An 18,172-nucleotide genomic window follows, 5' to 3' on the forward strand; every position below is an offset into this window, starting at 1 on the left:
TATTTGTGTTCTTGTATATTTTGTTTAGTTTCCTTAAGGTCATTATATTGAATTCCTTTTCAGACATTTCATAAATTTTCATTTCTTTAGGGTCAGTTACTGAAGAATTATTGTGTTACTTTGGTGGTTTCATGTTTTCTTGCTTTTTTGTTTCTTGCTTTCCTGCATGATGTCTCAACTCTGATGGTGCAATCACCTCCTCCAAACTTAAGTAGCTTTTGTAGGGGGAGACTTTCACCTGCAGATGGGCCTGAGTTTGCTGGGTAGGCGGGATGCAGTGGCTCTGGTTCCTTGTGAGTACAATGATGTAGTCTCCATTCAGCTTCTTTTGTGTTCAATGTCAACAATGATTGCAAGTGCCTCAGTGTTCTATGCTTCAGGAATTTGTGGCAATGACAGTGGCCGTGTAGGTTATAAAGGCCAGGGCTTTAGCAATTCTTTTGTTCTTGTCTTTCTCTCAGTGGGAAATTAGCTGAGGGGATGTATCTTGATGTTGGGTCTGACACAGCCCTCAGGCAGCTGCAACAACACTGGGATCCAGGGGACTGGTGCTTGGAGCAGCTGTGCAGCCAGGTTCCTGGGCTTAGTGAAACAACTGTAGCAACTGAGACTTGAGGCAGAGGTTCACTTTTCAAGGTCCAAGTTAATGCAGTTCTCCCACTAAGCCAGGATCTGCTGCTCTGAGGCATACCCCAGCAGCTCAGGCCCAGGGGCTTGGGATATGGTTGTGGTCTGTCCCTGGTGAACAGGGAATAACACTGGCATGGCTCTGGGGGAAAATGGGTGCTTCAGTGGCTTGGGCTCGAAGGAGCAGGACCCAGCTGCAATTCAGGACCCCAAACCAACAGGGCACATTGACTCTGCAATGAAGACGATGGAGTATCTTTGTGGTAGCTTGGACCTAGTGGGTAGGGCATATCAGCAGTTTGTCTCAGGAATGATGTGTTACCAGGTGGGCATATTGCAGTGGCAGCAAAACCTCAGGGATGGAGGAGTACAATAGCTACTCATCGCTGAGCTAGGATGCACTCTGGCAGCTACTCAGTTTTAAGGTGGTGCAGTGCAGTAGCAGCATGGGTCACAGAGCTGGGGACACAGTACTGGCTTTTTCTCTGGAGGTAGCTCAGTATGGACTCTGAGGAGCTTCCTAAGCTAGATTCAAAGGTGGTGAGGACAACAGGAGTCTCTAGCAGTGAAGACTCAGGTGTTCATGATGGTTATGGCAGGTGCTGGGATCTTACTTTTTCTCTGCAAGAGGGAATCCCTCCTGGTTCTGAGCTGATTCCAGCTGCAGTGATGGGGATACTGGAGGCAAGATGTTTCCTGCCTTTCTCTTTGTGGCCATCCTGGATTTCTATGCTCCACAGGATTTCTGCCACTTCTTTACTGTTCTGTGGAGCTCTCTTTTAGTTATTTTGGTCAAAATAGAGTTGCTTATTCCTTGCGGGTTTTTTTGTTTTTTGTGGGGAGGGAAGAGTGCTAGGAGATTCTAGATGGCCTTCTTGCTGACATCACTCTCTAATCTACTCTTAATGTTTGTAAATTTTTTGAATATGTCTTTTATATCATGTATAACTTTATATAAAGCCATATACATACATATGTGTGCATATGTATATGTGACACATGACACATAGTGTTTTCCAAAGTCTTTTTTAATTTATTGAATCATTTGATTTTTTAACACTGTCTTGAAGTAAACGAAGCAATGGAAATTATTCTCATTTTAGAGATTAAAAAGCCTAAACTTTTAATTTATTATTATTATACTTTAAGTTCTGGGGTACATGTGCCAAACGTGCAGGTTTGTTGCATAGGTATACACGTGCCTTGGTGGTTTGTGGCATCCATCACCCCGTCATCTACATTAGGTATTTCTCCTAATGTTTTCCCTCCCCTCTCCCCCCACCCCTTGCTATGCCTTCCCTAGACCCCACTCCCTAACAGGCCCCAGTGTGTGATGTTCCCTTCCCTGTGTCCATGTGTTCTCATTGTTCAACACCCACTTATGAGTGAGAACATGTGGTGTTTGAAAAAACCTAAACTTTAATAAGGGAAAACTGCCTGCCAATGACTTGTGGATAGTAAACAGATAAAATATATAAATTCAGCTGTTTGATGCCACTCATGTGTCTCCCATTTTACCATCATGTTCCACTAGATTGTTCCAATATATTTGTTGAATAATGTGAAGCAAAGAAGGGAGAGAAAGAAAACCAACATTTGTTGTGTCTCTGTTATGCACAAGACTTAATTAAGGTGCACTTCCATACACCATTGCATAGCTCTTACACTGTCCCAGAGAGATGTTAATATTCTGATTTTAAGATGAGGAAAATGAGGCTCAGAGAGTTTGCAATTCACTGTGTATTATAAAATAGCCAGTATCAGAGCTTTTGTTCAATCCCTAATTGGCCTGATTACTTGTGATAATATAGCACTTAAAAGAGAGCCTAGTGGCATGGGCTTGTTTCAAAGACAGATAATAATAGAATAAGACCCCAAAATGGGATGCCATATCATAATTTTCTTCTTTGTCTTCAGTCTCTTGTGTTTAATAAAATCTGAGCATTTGTTTGATATTCTTACACCTCATCTACTTAAATGATATCTTGCTTTTTAAAATTATCCCTTCAACCAATATCCTTTTCCTGACAATATTAAATGTTCCCCCAAACCAGGGATGTGTAACTATTACTTACACCTTCAGCCTCCAGTTTCAGCTGGCCAGGCCCTATGGTATAGCTCTCCCAATCACTATGGATCCTCATCTGGTACTTAACAAATCCTGCCCCTCCCATCCATACTCTTGGCACAAGGACAGGAAATTAAGAGTTAAGAGAAATTCACCTCTGACCTTTAATTCACTTTTTAGTAAAAGCATTTGGAGTCACTTACATGCTTTATGATAGACCTAAGGAGAGCCAATTTAATGGCACTTTAAAAGTAAACCCATTCATATTCATGCCCTGGCATCTTTTGCAGCATGTCAACCCTCAAAGTCAATTGCTAGCCCAGAGCAGTGGTCCACGATAGAATCCCACTCAGTGCCCAGCACACAATAGGTGCATAAGCATCGACTGTGCTCAATGAGTATTAGTTGTTCTTGAAAAGTGAACGGCAGTGCCCTACATAGCAAAATAAATTAATGATAGAATTGTCCCAATTTTATATTTTTCTCGTTTGTTTGTTTGTTTGAGATGGAGTTTCACTCTTGTTGCCCAGGCTGGAGTGCAATGATGCAATCATGGCTCACTGCAAATTTTGCCTCCCAGGTTCAAGCGATTCTCCTGCCTTACCCTCCCGAGTAGCTGAGATTACAGGCACCTGTGCCACCAAACACAGCTAATTTTTGTATTTTTACATGTTGGCCAGGCTGGTCTCGAACTCCCGACCTCAGGCAATCCTGCCCACCTTGGCCTCCCAAAGTGTTGGGATTACAGGTGTGAGTCACCTGGCCCAACCATTTTTTTCTTAAAACTGTTGGTGCATTTGATGTAATATTTTTACTAGACATGACTCTTTCGGCTGTTTAAGCAAGAAACACATTGAAACTGGCTTAAGAAAACAAAAGAGGGAATTTATTAGCACATTTTATAGCCAATGCTGGATCCAGATAGCTTCAGGAAACTGCCTCTCTCTGTCGTGGTGGGTTTTCTCTGCCTAGTTTCATTCTCAAGCAAGTTCTCGTGGCAGCAAGGTGGCCACTGACTTTCAGCCATATTACCTTACCAGTGTGACAATTTCAGCTGGAAGACAGACCTGTTGTTCCAGCAATGCAGCTCTAATCCTGGGACTGCTTGTCATGTGCTCATGTCTGGACCAATCAAGTGGCCAGAATGCTTTTGTACTCTTATTGGTTGGATATGGGTCTCACACTCACCCCTGAAGCCCAGAGGGGAGGATCGATCCCCCTGAATGACATAGACCAAGACTGGGGAAGGGGATTCCCAAAAGAAATTTTGGTTGACACATTTGGATGTGGAAAAAGGGGATGAATAGGTAAAAGAACAAATTTCCACCACATGTATGATCTAGTACATGATGATTTAGAAATTATAAATTTGAACATAAAACTATAAGTTTGACTTTTTAGAGTTAGACAAAAGCATTATAATTTTTAAGTGTTCTGCGGTTGGAGCAGAAGATGAATATCAAATTAGAATATATATTCAAAGAGCTTCTTTTGAAGCCTCTTTTACATATATCTGAGTAAAAGTTATAGTTGCCTATATTGATATATTTACTCTGTCCAATGCATTGCTTACTTTCAGCATTCTCTACTATTCATAGACTATTTACTGTGTATCAGACATTGTTTCTTACTTTGGGAATAAAATGTTAAATAAGAAAATATTCCTGTCCTCACAGAGGTTATAGTATAATGGAACTACAAGATATATATAATTAACTCATAACTGGGACTTACCAGAGTTATTCAACTGATGCAACCAAGTTGTTACATTTTCAAAGAATGGATATGTAGATATATTCACTTTCTATAAGAATTAGTTAATTGAATATGTTGAATACTGATAATTTGCTTGGATCTGTGTTAGACACATTGCACTGATGGCCACCTTCATCTTTAAAGTCATTCTGTGGTTCCCTTTAACACATGGAGTGAGGTAAATTGGCTCAATGTCTTGCAGTGGGATAGGGGGCTAGGTGTTTGCCCAGGACTGGCTTTTAAGCTTTTCAAGAATATCTTGCCTATATTGGGTGATCTGTAACTTTTCTTACGGTATAAGCATCAGTCACACCCCCAAATATATGTACATACATAGTTTGTTTATAAAGGCCATTGGGGAAAAATTTTTCAAGAACATCTGGGAAAGCTGTGAGGACAATGTCATTAAGTTTGGCTTCTGTGTTCTTTACAGATTCCATATCCATTCCCCAGGCCTCCCACCCTTGTTTCTTCATTCCTAAGGCATTGTAAATATAGTTAAGTCTACATGTAGTGTGTGTATGTGTGTGCATGCACATGCATATGTGGTTGTGGTAGGAGGCTGGCCTCACAGCCCTTGAGCAGGCTGTAAATAAGGGGCTAAGTCCATGGGGAGAGACAGCAGTGTTGCCTAGTTGAAAAAGCTCTGGACAAGGATTCTTATGACCTGGCTTTGAATCCTGGCCCTACCTCTTAGGAACTGTAGCCACTTAACATCTCAGTTGTCATTTCAATTACTAAAAGTGAGAATCCACTTCCTTATACTTCATACCTCCCAGGTAGCTTATGAGAATCAAGTATAACACGATCTACGAAATTGCTTTGCGCATGGAGGAGAGTTGTTCGTTTGTAAGGCTTTATTATGTATGCCACTGCTCTCTCTATCTGCCTTTGCTTGACCTCTCTCACACAACTCATGATTTCTAGCATTCCGGAGGTGATGTAGCTCATGCTTAGCGTAAACATGTCTCTGTTTCATTTTCCATTTTTTAATTTATTCTCATCCATCAACGATTTCCTCCAGGGTCTCCTACATTATAGATACTGCACTAGGTGCCCAAGATGAGGAAGAAAGAATGATTTGGGGAAGAGAGTATGAATTTTGGATTTACAGATGGTTTGAATCCTGACTGTATCTGTACAGCTTTGAAACAGTCAGCTAACTTCTCTACGCATTCAGTTTCCTTATCTGTAAACCAGAAATAATTTCCATGATTTATCGGGACGTGACGGAGTGCTGGAGGGAACACATAGCTCAATAAATCAGCCGTTATTTTCTTCAAGACATTTGCTCTGCCATCTAAGAGCTCGTAGAAACGGAGATAAGACTTTTAACAAAGATTATTCTAAATCAGGGGAGAGATTAACTGGCTGGGAGGGACCAAAGTCTCAGTGGTTGAGCAAGGCATGACTTAACTGAAGGCACCTAGCTGGCGAGTGGCAGAATGTAGTCTTGACTCCAAATTTCCTAGGGAGTTTCCAACAAGGTAAAAATCTTTAAGTTTGCAAAACTATTGTTTGGGCCTTGATCTTTAAGAACATTCCTGAAGTTGGTAAATTTTCCAAACAAGAGAGGACATGGGAAATCCCACACCAGTCTAAGAAGCATATGCATAGTACTCATGGAATAAAAATTGTGGTTCATTTTTTCCTTAAATAAAATAATTAAATGTTTTACATGAAATTGAATGTTTCTGAGATGGAGAGTTCTGGCACCAAAAAGTTGTTTGATTTTACAACAAATGGTTAGTGTCAGAAAATTACTCATCGGTTGGCCAGTCTAGGACTCTTTGGTGGTCTTGTCCTGGCTTACAGGAATGCAGGCTCTCAGCCAGTCAGCATGATGCAGTTGTGTGTTGTTTCAGGTAGTAAATGTTACGTCTATTATGCAATAATCCCACTACAATCAGGTTCTCTAGACCCTTTCTTTCTGCTTCCCCACTTTCCCCACCAAATGCCCATAGCATAATTGTATCTACTTATGTTTCATTCTTATGTATGATGAAGTCCTTGAGAGATCACCTTGAATATAATCACGAAGCAGGGTAAAGTAGGGTTTTCAATGCCCCTCTTTAATAGGCCAAAAACAGCTCCCAAACATAACAGGCCCTAATTCCTGGAATCTGTAAATGTTACCTTATTTGGAAAACAGTCATTGCCAATTTGATTCAACAAAGGATCTGGAGATGGGGATGTCATGGGTTTCCCGGGTGGGCCCTAAATACGATCACCGATGTCTTCTAAGACAGCAGCAGAGGGAGTTTTAGTATAGAACAAGAGGAGAAGGCAATGTGACCACAGACATTAGGAGTAAATTGGAATGATTCAGACACAGGCCAGGAATGCCAATAGCTATCAGAGGCTGAAAAAGGTAAGGAAGGGTTCCCCTCATGAGCACCTGGAGGCAGCATGGCCCTACCAACACTTTGATTTCTAACTCTGGCCTCCAAAATGGAGAGAATAAATTTCTGTTGTTTTAAATCACTAAGTCTGTGTTAATTTGTTACAGAAACTATAGGAAATGAATACACCCTCTATGTTCTTTCTGTAACCATTCCTCCATTCTCAATACTACTGAGAATGTTTAAATTTTTTTTTTTTTTTTTTTTTTTTTTTGAGATGGAGTCTTGCCCTGTTGACCAGGCTGGAGTGCAGTGGTGCAATCTCGGCTCACTACAGCATCTGCTTCCTGGGTTGAAGCAATTCTCCTGCCTCAGCCTCCCAAGTAGCTGTGATTATAGGTGCTTGCCACCATGCCTGGCTAAATTTTTGTATCTTTAGTAGAAATGGGATTTCACCATGTTGACCAGGCTGATCTCGAACTCTTGGCCTTGTGATCCTTCCACCTCAGGCTCCCAAAGTGCTGGGACTATAGGCATGAGCCACCATGCCCAGCCTAATTTTTATTTTTAACAAAAGATTTTATAAAATAAGCCCACCCGCATTTTAGGACATGATGGGAGGCACCATGTTAGAGCAGGTGGAGCTGGAAGGGCCCTCAGAGACCACGCAAACTTTTGTTTGTAAACTGAGAAGCCAGGAGAGAGGGTATTGTGCTCAACGATCACTCAGTAAGTTAGCAGTATCACCAAGGCCGACCCTTAGAGTCAAGCCTTCTAACTTTGGTCAAGTGCTTTGTCTACCACAGATAGAGGGACACAGCTATCTCCGTATAATTGCTGAGGACTTCTGGCTCAGCAAGTAGGTAAGAGAGAACTTATTTACACTTGTTTGAAGAACGTTACTTTTTTAGTGCATTGTAGATCGGTCCTTTCACTCTGGTTAACAAACTCTAGAAACATTTTGGAGACTGGAAGAAGACAACAGCTTTTTCTTCGAGAAACAGGTACAATTAAATATGTCTCCTTTGGGAAGATAGCCCCGATACACAGTGTGGTTAGGTGTGTGGACTGTGGGATCACATGGCCTGGCTAGAATTCTGCCTCTGCTTCTTCCTGGTGCTGTGAACTTGGGCAAGTTACTTTCTAGGAGCCTCAGGATTTTTAGCTGCTAAATAGGGGTAGTGATAGTACTTGTCTCTGACTATTGTGAGGACTAAATAAGATGCTGTGTATAAAGGTGTCTTGCCTGGTCCCTGGCAATTAACGGAGGTTCCATATTTTTAATCTATTATTATATAAGAAAGTAAGTTGTAGCAAAGTATATAGGATTTTATCTTTTTATTATTTCTTGTTTGGACATTTTACAGTGTAATCAGGAAAAACAGTAAAGATGAAAAGCAGGTCTGACTCACAGCAAGCAGAACCTGCCCTGAGGCGCCCTGGTCTCCGCAGCAGCTGCTGACGGTATTGTCAGGCTCCCAGAACTGATGGGAATCCTCGGACCTCTCTTGTGGGAAATGTATGGCTATAAATGTTCATTCAATGAATAAATAAACAAGATCAAAGACACCTTGATCCTGGCAGGAGTGAGGTGAGCTCATTCCTGTAACCTAAACTCCAAATTGTATGACAGCCTGACATTGTCTAGAGGGCTCGGAGCGGGTGGCAAAGGGAACTGCACTCCCATCTCAGCCCAGCCACTCAGAGCTTGTGACTGGGGCATATACGCTCTTAAGCTGATTTTCTTCTCTCTCTAACACACAGGCCCCCTCATAAGGCTTAAAGAACAGGGTAAAAGATACAAAAGCATTTAGTGAACAGATAGCAAATCAATAAAGGACACTATCTTATAGTCTATAAATATATAGTTACCAAGCTCAACAGAGTGTACTTTATTTTAATTCTGTTCATTCTGCTCAATTTTCACAATATTAATTCATGTTCTCGTGACTTCCCTCTTGTCTGCTTATATCACGGTTGGTCGTCCCAATTCTTGTGGCTTTTCTCTGTGTATTCTAACTGAATAATCTTCCTTAAACACAGCTCCTGCCGTGATATTTCACCACCGAATCTGTCTATAGCTCTCTTTCACTTACTATATAAAATGTCTGGGCATACAAGAAGGACAGCATTTGTCAAGCTACAGAGCCATCTGTTTTAACTAAAAAGCCCCAAAGAGAGCTGTGAACTTTGTTTACCTGGCCCTATTGCTGAGATGCCATTCCCTTGGTCCCTACAGGGCAGCTTTGCGTGACCCATCCTGCTGGGAAGAAAACGGCTTTAGTTCCTGTTCCTTTGCCTTCAATTCTGTTCCTGGCTTCTAACCCCAGTTTAGACCTGAAAAATGGCTGCTGTAATTTGACCAGCTGCTGATCTTTTACTTGAATATATTTTGTACTTACCGTCTGGCTATCTCAGGTAAGTTTCCTTCTAGTTGATGGGCTGACATTCTCTGGACTTGTCCAGACTTTCCTATGAGAGGGAACAATTTGCTCTTTCATTCTGCACATGTATTAGAATAGTTCCTAGCATACATTCTAGCTGAAATATTCTAGCTGAATATGGTTCCTGCGCTCATGAAGCTTATACACAAGCAAAGACAATAGCAATTGAAAAAGTTATTGTAAGTATGGTGAGAATTATTACATAAGAAAAAAAAAGATGCTGCAGGGACGGATAACAGTGGAACCCCTAACTTAGATAGGGTGTCAGGGAAGGCCATCTGGAGAAAGTGGCATTTATCTGAGACTTAAAAATAAATTGGAATCAAAGAGCGGTAGAGATCAGCATATGGGAAGATTTGTGGCCTAGACTATATCTAGAAATACCATCAACAGCTGCTGCACTAGAGACCGGGGCACCTAAGGGCAGGCTCTGCTTGCTGTGAGTCAGACCTGCTTTTCATCTTTACTATTTTTCCTGATTACACTGTAAACTGTCTAATCAAGAAATGTTAAAAAGATAAAATCCTATATACTTTGCTACAATTTACTTTCTTATATAATAATAGATTAAAAATATGGAGCTTCGGTTAATTGCCAGGGACCAGGCAAGACACCTTTAGGCCCAGCATCTTATTTAATCCTCACAATAGTCAGAGGCAAGTACTATTACTACCTCTATTTAGCAGCTAAAAATCCTGAGGCTCCTAGGAAGTAACTTGCCCAAGTTCTTCTTGCAGTCACTCGGAATGGAGAGCCTCAGGGCATCCCCCAGAAAGTCTACTGATATAAAGTTGCAGATAAATTTGGACTGGCTGGAGGCAGCACAATGCAGTGACATGAACACTGAACAATCAGTCACATAGATCTACCTCTGCTACTGTGGGCTGTGGGATATTTGATAAGTTCTTACCAAATCAGTTGCTGGCATATAATTTCCACATCTGGAAAACACAAATGATAGTACTTCAGGATCACTGTAAATGACTAATGAAATAATGAACACAAAAGCACTTTGCAAACTGCCAGCTATATGAATTAAAGGGAGGAGGCAGGTTGTAGGGTGTCTGATCCAGCATATTCAGATGGAACAAGGAGCAGAAAATGCAGATCCTATCAGGAGCCAATTCTCTCAAAGTTTTATGCCATCTTAGGACATGTATGTTATGAATACATATGCTCCGTATATGTTATTTAGAGCAGTAAAAGATATTTTTATCTATACAGCCAACTCATCCCAAAGGAGACAGCCCTCTTTCTTTTTTTTTTTTCCATTTATTTATTTTATTGCATTTTAGGTTTTGGGGTACATGTGAAGAACATGCAAGATTGTTGCATAGGTACACACGTGGCAGTGTGATTTGCTGCCTTCCTCCCCATCATCTACATCTGGCATCTCTCCCCTTGCTATCTCTCCCCAACTCCCTACCCCCCACCATCCCTCCCCTATTTCCCCCCAGCTGACCCCAGTGTGTAGAACTCCCCTCCCTGTGTCCATGTGTTCTCATTGTTCAACACCCACCTATGAGTGAGAACATGCGGTGTTTGATCTTCTGCTCTTCTGTCAGTTTGCTGAGAATGATGGTTTCCAGGTTCATCCATGTCCCTACAAAGGACACAAACTCATCGTTTTTGATGGCTGCATAATATTCCATGGTGTATATGTGCCACATTTTCCCTGTCCAGTCTATCATCGATGGGCATTTAGATTGGTTCCAGGTCTTTGCTATTGTAAACAGTGCTGCAACGAACATTCGTGTGCATAGAGACAGCCCTCTTTCTAAGTGATATCACTGAAATTCCAGTTGCCTGGCTTACTGCAACCTAGTACCTCTGTAAATCTCTGGATCTGGGATGCTTGTGTCTCCCCTGGTGTTATATGACACCATGGGTAGATTGTTTGTGTCACCCTTTTGCCAGCAAAAGTCAACAACTCTGTATAGACCCAATGGCCAATTATAGGCTAGCAGAGAACAGCTGGCTCGTTCTTTACAGAAATTGCCCTGCATTTTGAGTAACAAAACTAAGCAATTGGCACTAGTATGGAGTTAAGAGCACCAAGCATCACATGGGTTCTGGAATGACCATGGGCTTCTGGGAGATGTCAATCACTAGCACCATAGACATTAGCCATATTTGCAGTGTGATGACATGGCAGAGAGATTCATGGCCTAATCTCTGGATGCCCACCAGTTACTTTCTTTGGACCATTTATGAATGAAACACAGCAAGAGTGACACGCAGAATGCTCCTTTGCCAGTTAATCACTGGTCACTCCTAGCTTGAGGTACAATTGCTCTTTTAGTTGCTAGTGAGCAAAGGTAGCACAAGGAGCCCCAGTCATTGAATGGACCTCAGGCAATAGAAAATGCCTGGGGATGACTGTTTTCTCTGCAATCTGATTGCTTAATAGTGCATACATTCAGGTATGTTATAAGGGTTAAATTTTTCCTACAGGTAATGCACCAGCATGGTGCCCAGACACGATAAATGCTCTGCATACATTACTCATGACTGTCATCAATTGAGCATGGAAAACAGGGTCTAAGCTCACCAAAGAAAAAAGCCTTTAGAACAGCATATTCCTTTTCTTTGTGTTTCACACAGTATTTCCTCATAGCCCCTTTGGATTGAGCACCAGAACTGTTTTCCTACTTATGAAGGCCAAATCCCAAGAGAAGAAAGGGCATTAGGGACAAGACATCCTTGGGATTTGAAATGGCAAATGCCCAAATGCCCAGCTTTGCGTGTGTGTATATGTGCATTGTACGTGTGGTATGTGTGTGGCATGTTGTGTATGTGTGTAGTATGGTATGTGTGTGGTGCAGTGTGTAGATATGTGTGCAGTATAGTATGTTTCGTGTATGTATTTTGTGTGTGTGTATGTGTGTGTGTGTATACTAATCATTTGAAATGGGACTTTTCCACTGACAATCTCTAAAGGCAATTCTGGCTATGAATTCTATGTTAGCATGGTACTAGTACTACAAGAGCTTAGAGAAGGAAGAGACTGACAAGTAGGAGGTGGAATCTGTGGTCCTCCAACCAGTTCAGGACCAATTCCCATCTAGCGTCTGCTCTATTATATACACTATCCTGTGAGACGCGAGTTAGTATTCCTGTTTTATAATAAGAACACTAAGGACAGGAGGTGAAACAATTGTTCAAGATCATATAACTAGTAAGAGATGGGACCAGGTATTGCCCTGGTGATGCAAAGTCAACCAATCTGAGGGAATAACAAGTCCAGGCAACAGGGTGATTAGAGTTTAGGAGGCTATAGTCACAGGATGTGGACAGTGGAATTTAAAAACTAGTGTTAGACCCTGGAGACTCTACTGGAGGTCTTAAGGAGCAATTGTCTTCAAAGCCCTCTTACTTTGGCCTTCTGAGAGAGCTAAGAGGGAATAATAGGGAAATTAGCCCCCAGAAACAGACCATTCCAGATACTCTGTATTCAACAGCAAGAGGCTGGGCCAAGTCAAGAACATTTGTGATTAAATTCCCTTGGGGTCACTTTCCAAGGACAAGTTTTAGATTCTATGTTGGACAAGAGTTGGGATTTTTTTTTCTGTATTGTTGTGCCTAGACTTTGATTGCTATCTGCAAGGGAAACAGACAGTGGAAACTATTTCATAGGGACTGATGAGAAAAACACATTTTTACAGTGCCCTGAATAGCAATGCCTGCTGTTTGAAGTCATTATCATAATAATGGGTAAGGTGGAAGGAGGAAAAGATACCACAACTGACTTTAAAAAAAAGAAATCAAGAGAAAAAGAGAGAGAGAGGAGAGAAGAGAGGAGAGAGAAACAGAGAAAGAGAGAGAAGAGAAAGATAATTTAAAAAGTCAGAGTGGATGTTGATTGCTGGTAAGAAATTTCCACTGAACATGAAGCTCTTCCTGATCTGTCTTCCTGTCTCCTGCCTGGGCTGTATAGTGGAGGAAAGTGTATGTGATTAGGCGTCTCCTGGATGCAACGTCATCAGGGCCTGCCAGGGCTGTCTGAAGTATGGAGTGCCTCATCACTTCCTTTATTTTTTTATTTTTCATTCACTCATTCATTCTATTATTTCTTTATTCATGCATCCATTTTTTTTAAGACACTTCCTAAGTGTCAGGCTAGGAACTTAGTATTAAGACAGCAAAGATAAATCAGGGAGACAAAGCTTCCCAGTATAATGAGGAAGAATAGATGTACATAATTATAGCATGTGTGATAATGCTAGAGTAAAGGTAGAAATGGCAGGAAGGAAGTAGAGAACAGAGTCTCTAATTTTCACTTTGTCATACCTATTTAGTGCTAGGAATATAGAACAAACAGAATGGTCCCTGCCTTTGCCAGACCTCACAGTCTAATGAAAAAATGGCCATTCTGAAAGGAGCCTTTTATTTTTATTTTTTATTTTTTGCGAGAGGGTCTCAATCCGTTACCCAGGCTGGAGTGTAGTGGCATGATCTCATCTTACTGCAGTCTTGACTTCCCAGGCTCAAATGATCCTCTCCCCTTGGCCTCCTGAGTGGCTGGGACCACAGGTATGGGCCATGGGTTCAAGAGGTCCTCTCACCTCAGCCTCCTAAAGTGCTAGGATTATAGGTGTGAGTCACTGCACCTGGCTCTAGAAGGAACTCGAATCAACAACCCAAAACCCATGGAAGATAAAATTTTAACTATTAGCAGGCTCAATTAGTAAGAGAGATGAGAAGACAACATTTTCTAGCCCTCAGGATTCCAGGAGAGTTCAATAAAAAGCTGAGGGACTTACAATGGCTGACCTTGGCGTCTCTTGATCCACTGGGTAGATGGTATTTCTCTTTATGGAAGCAGAGAACATTGGAGGGAAAAATTTGTGGGGAAAAATGTTAATCTCCATTTTGGACATACTTAGCTTAACATGGCTATAGCACATCCAAGTGGAGATGTAAAAATGACAGTTGTGTATATGAGGCAGTAGGTCAGAAGAAAATGCAGTTTGGAAATATAAATTTGGGAGTTGTTACTCCCAACTTTGGGAAATCATTGAAAACAAGAACTCCAATGAAATCATCCAACAGTGGTCATGTGGGTAGTCAATGAGTTTTGTAGATAACTCTTTAGAACTTGAGGTGAGTAGAATCACAAGAACTCTGGCTGAAGTGGTTATTTAAAGAATCCTGCAATTTATTTGATGCAACTATAAGCATTAATTCTCTATTCAAGAGGGACCATTTGGCCATCCAACTCAATTCCTACTCAATGCAATAATCCACGACAGAGCATTTCAGTCTCAGATTGAACACCAGTCATTGGAGGTCTTATAACCATTGCTGGATGACATAGTGTAATGTAGAGGGAGCAACCTAAATCTAAGCCCTGGACTTGCCTTTTAAACCATACTACTGTCTCGTCCTCATTGCTCTCTTTTACCTAGCTATCTTTTAATAGCTATCTTTTAATAGCTCTACATTGAACTAGAGTTTACTAGTTCAATGTAGAGCTATTAAAATATCAGATCTGATGTAGTAATTTAGTGATCTATCAACAAAAGGACAAAACTAATCTGGGATTGTTTGATTTTCTTGAATTCATGTGAACTTCTAGCAATCATATTCCCTTTTTTCTTTTGATGATTACAATACATCTAGACCTCTTCTATCAAACTGTTCAATTTTGTGTGAGTTCTTAGTAATAACAGTGTCTTTTGTAAAAATGCTAGGCTTTTTTCATATTTAAGGACTATTGATAATCAATGCTATAGTTTGGCTGTGTCCCCACTCAAATCTCATTTTGAATCATAGTTCCATAATCCTCACATGTGGTGGGAAAGATCTGCTGGGAGGTAATTGAATCATGGGGGCGGTTACCCCCATGCTGCTATTCTCATGGCAGTGAATGAGTTCTCATGATATCTGATGGTTTTACAAGGGACTTTCCCCCCTTTTGCTCAGCACTTCTCCTTGCTGCTGCCATGTGAAGAAGGATGTGTTTTCTTCCTCTTCTGCCGTGATTATAAGTTTCCTGAGGCCTTCCTAGCCATGCTGAACTGAGAGTCAATTAAATCTCTTTCCTCTATAAATTACCCAGTCTCAGATATGTCTTTATTAGCAGCATGAGAAGGGACTAATACCGTCAATATATTAATGTTAACTATCAATATTGTATTGAAGTGAGTTGTCAGCCAAAACCTTTATTTCCTACAATGGAGGAGGCCTAGGCCCCAGAAATCTGGGACATGCTCAGGGTTTAAAGAGAGTTTGTAGCAGAGGTGAAGCTGCTGTCTTGTCCTCTCTCTTCCATCTTGAGTATGCTTTGTCCATTTGTTGGCTAAACATTTCCCTATTTCTAAGGAAAGAGTCTGGGAGATATATGAATTTGAACTTTTTACAAGTCAGTCTGCTATTGCAACATAACTCCATTGCAACTTAACTCTGATGAGTTAAGTTCAAATGAATCAGAACCAGATGGACACATTTTTTTTGAAAACAATGTGTTTAAAAGTAGAGGAGAAGGAAGAAAACTTCTGGCAAAACTCTCAAAGAGCTGTGGCTGCATCATATGTGAAACACTTTGCCCTGCTTTCAGCTACTTCCATCACGGGAGAAAATGACATCTCAGAGCTCCAGGGGAAGTAGGGTGGTGAGGGTGGGGATGGTACCCACCATCCTACAACTACTGTGACTTTTTTTATCCCTGTTTTCTCTGAGGTCATTTTTGGCAGGCAAGTGAAGTTTAGATGAATAAAACCATAAGCCATAAGGAATCAATTCTGTGGAAAAATCCAGGCATAAACTTTTAACATGCATTTCTCTTGGACTGTAAGGAGATTCAAATTTTCAGATTCAACTAAGGTCTCCTGAGTCCTTATTAAATGCAAAGTTTTGTGCTAAACACTTGCATGGTTCTTCCCTCTCTTTGTCAATCCAATGAAGTTGCAAGGTGACAGGATTATGAACATTTTATAGATGAGTGATCTCAGGCTCTGAGAAATAAAGGGACTTGTTCAAGGTCACACGGCTAGAAAGCAATAGAGCTATGCCACCCAACACAGTCGCCACTCGTCACATGGGGCTAAGCAAATTTAGATTAGTTAACTCTAAACAAAATTAAAAACTCAGTTGCACTAGTTACATTTCGAGAGTCTATTGTCACCCATGGCTATTGCTATCCTATTGAAAAATGCAGCTGGAGAACATGTCCATTACTGTAGAAAGTTCTACTGTACAGTGCTGCTATAGAGCCTGGGTTTCAACTGTTACCATTATGACAAATTCTGTGCTCCTTCCATTATGCCAACCTGAGTTGTCTCACATAATGCAAGCCTCTAAAAAGGAAGGCAATTTCTCCTAAATACAACTAGAAACTTTCTCCTCACCCTGGGTAGAGTATACCTGGAGACTCAGGCTGATTTTTTATTAAGTCTGCTTTGTCCTTGCTGTGGCCACTGTAGAACAGCTACGGACCAGGACACACATGGAGAAGGGAGGAGAGGGAATAGGCTGGCCGTACTGCTACCCCACTGGGCTCACCGACATTTCGGCAGTATCCTGGGACTCGGGCAGAGGCTGTCACCTGGCGGAGTATTGACACTCAGCAAAATTAGGAAGGAGTACAGAAGAAATCAGCATGGCGGAGTGGAAAGGTGGCATGCATTTAGTCAAAAAGATTTGGGTCTGAATTCATAGCCTTGTGGCCTGGGGCAGGTCGTGAGGAGGGGATGGTGCCGTCTCCTTCACAGGCATGTGAGGATTTAGGTGTCATAGCAGCTGTGAGACCCTCAGCACAAAGCTAGTTCCCTCCGCTTCGGCCAGTTGTGCCTTGCTCTCACCACCCCTTTCCTTGCCATCAACCCTCATAGTGTCAAAGAAAACACTCTTTGATTTCAACCCTTCTCTCCCATTTTCAAAACTAGTTGTCAGGAAAACTGCTGCTATTATCCTTTATAGTAAGTATGAATTATAGTAGCCTTCTCAGAGGTGTCTTTCTTTTTTTCTTGGTTCTTAACTATTCTTTAATTTTGGAAAAGTGAGCATCTTTATTTTAAACCTCACATGAAGATAGGTTTGGAGTTGGGTAATCGGAGAATGACAATCAGATTTACTTAGGCGAAATTAATAAATTTTAATCTGGGAAGGTTTTTCTCTGCTATTTGTTAATTTCAGTATTGGATTCCATCCTACAAAGTATTCATAGCAGCTTACTAGATATGACTCTAATAAAATAGTAAAGTCGAAATTAAAAATATTTAATATTCAGAATTTAGAAAAATATAAATTAGAATAGAAGGTTAAGATCACAGAGAACAACAGAAGCTAGAAATGGAGATCATAAGGGAAGATACAACATTGAAATAATGAAATTATACAATTCATATCATTAACCGGTAGTCAAAAATGTCATATTTATCCCTTATTGACTAACAGTTCATGGCATTATACACAGAACCTGCCACATGGTAGAAGTCTTGCAAATATTTCTCGAATGGTGTGAGAAAAATGAACCTCCAAGAGGTACAATGATTTGTGAAGTCCACTCAACTAGTTAGGAGCAGAGCCAGGATTCAGGCCCTATGGCTCTTGACCCTAATTCATTGACCTTTTGAGTGATCACAACTCATATTTACTCAACAGTAGAAATGTACAGCAAGGCTTTTTAATTCTGGGATATTTCTATTGAGCTCCCCAACACTTGAGAAGTGGGCACTGTTTCCCCATATTACAGATGAGAAGTGACTCACACAAGGTGACACAACTTATAAGAAACATAGTAAGCATTCGGATTCTGATGGTTTCATTTTACGTCCTGTGTTTATTCCACCATAACCTAGATCTTTCTCTTTTGCACTGTTCTCAAAGTTGCAAAACTAAAAATAAAAACAGAAATGCAGTATTTCCAAATTAGGGCATTAAACATCTATGGGTGATCTGTGACATGATATTTTCAAATTATAACAGGAAAAGGA

The sequence above is a fragment of the Sapajus apella genome, unplaced genomic scaffold, assembly GCF_009761245.1.
Source record: "Sapajus apella isolate SASKATOON/1434 unplaced genomic scaffold, GSC_monkey_1.0 scaffold36, whole genome shotgun sequence".
Taxonomy (NCBI): Eukaryota; Metazoa; Chordata; class Mammalia; order Primates; family Cebidae; genus Sapajus; species Sapajus apella.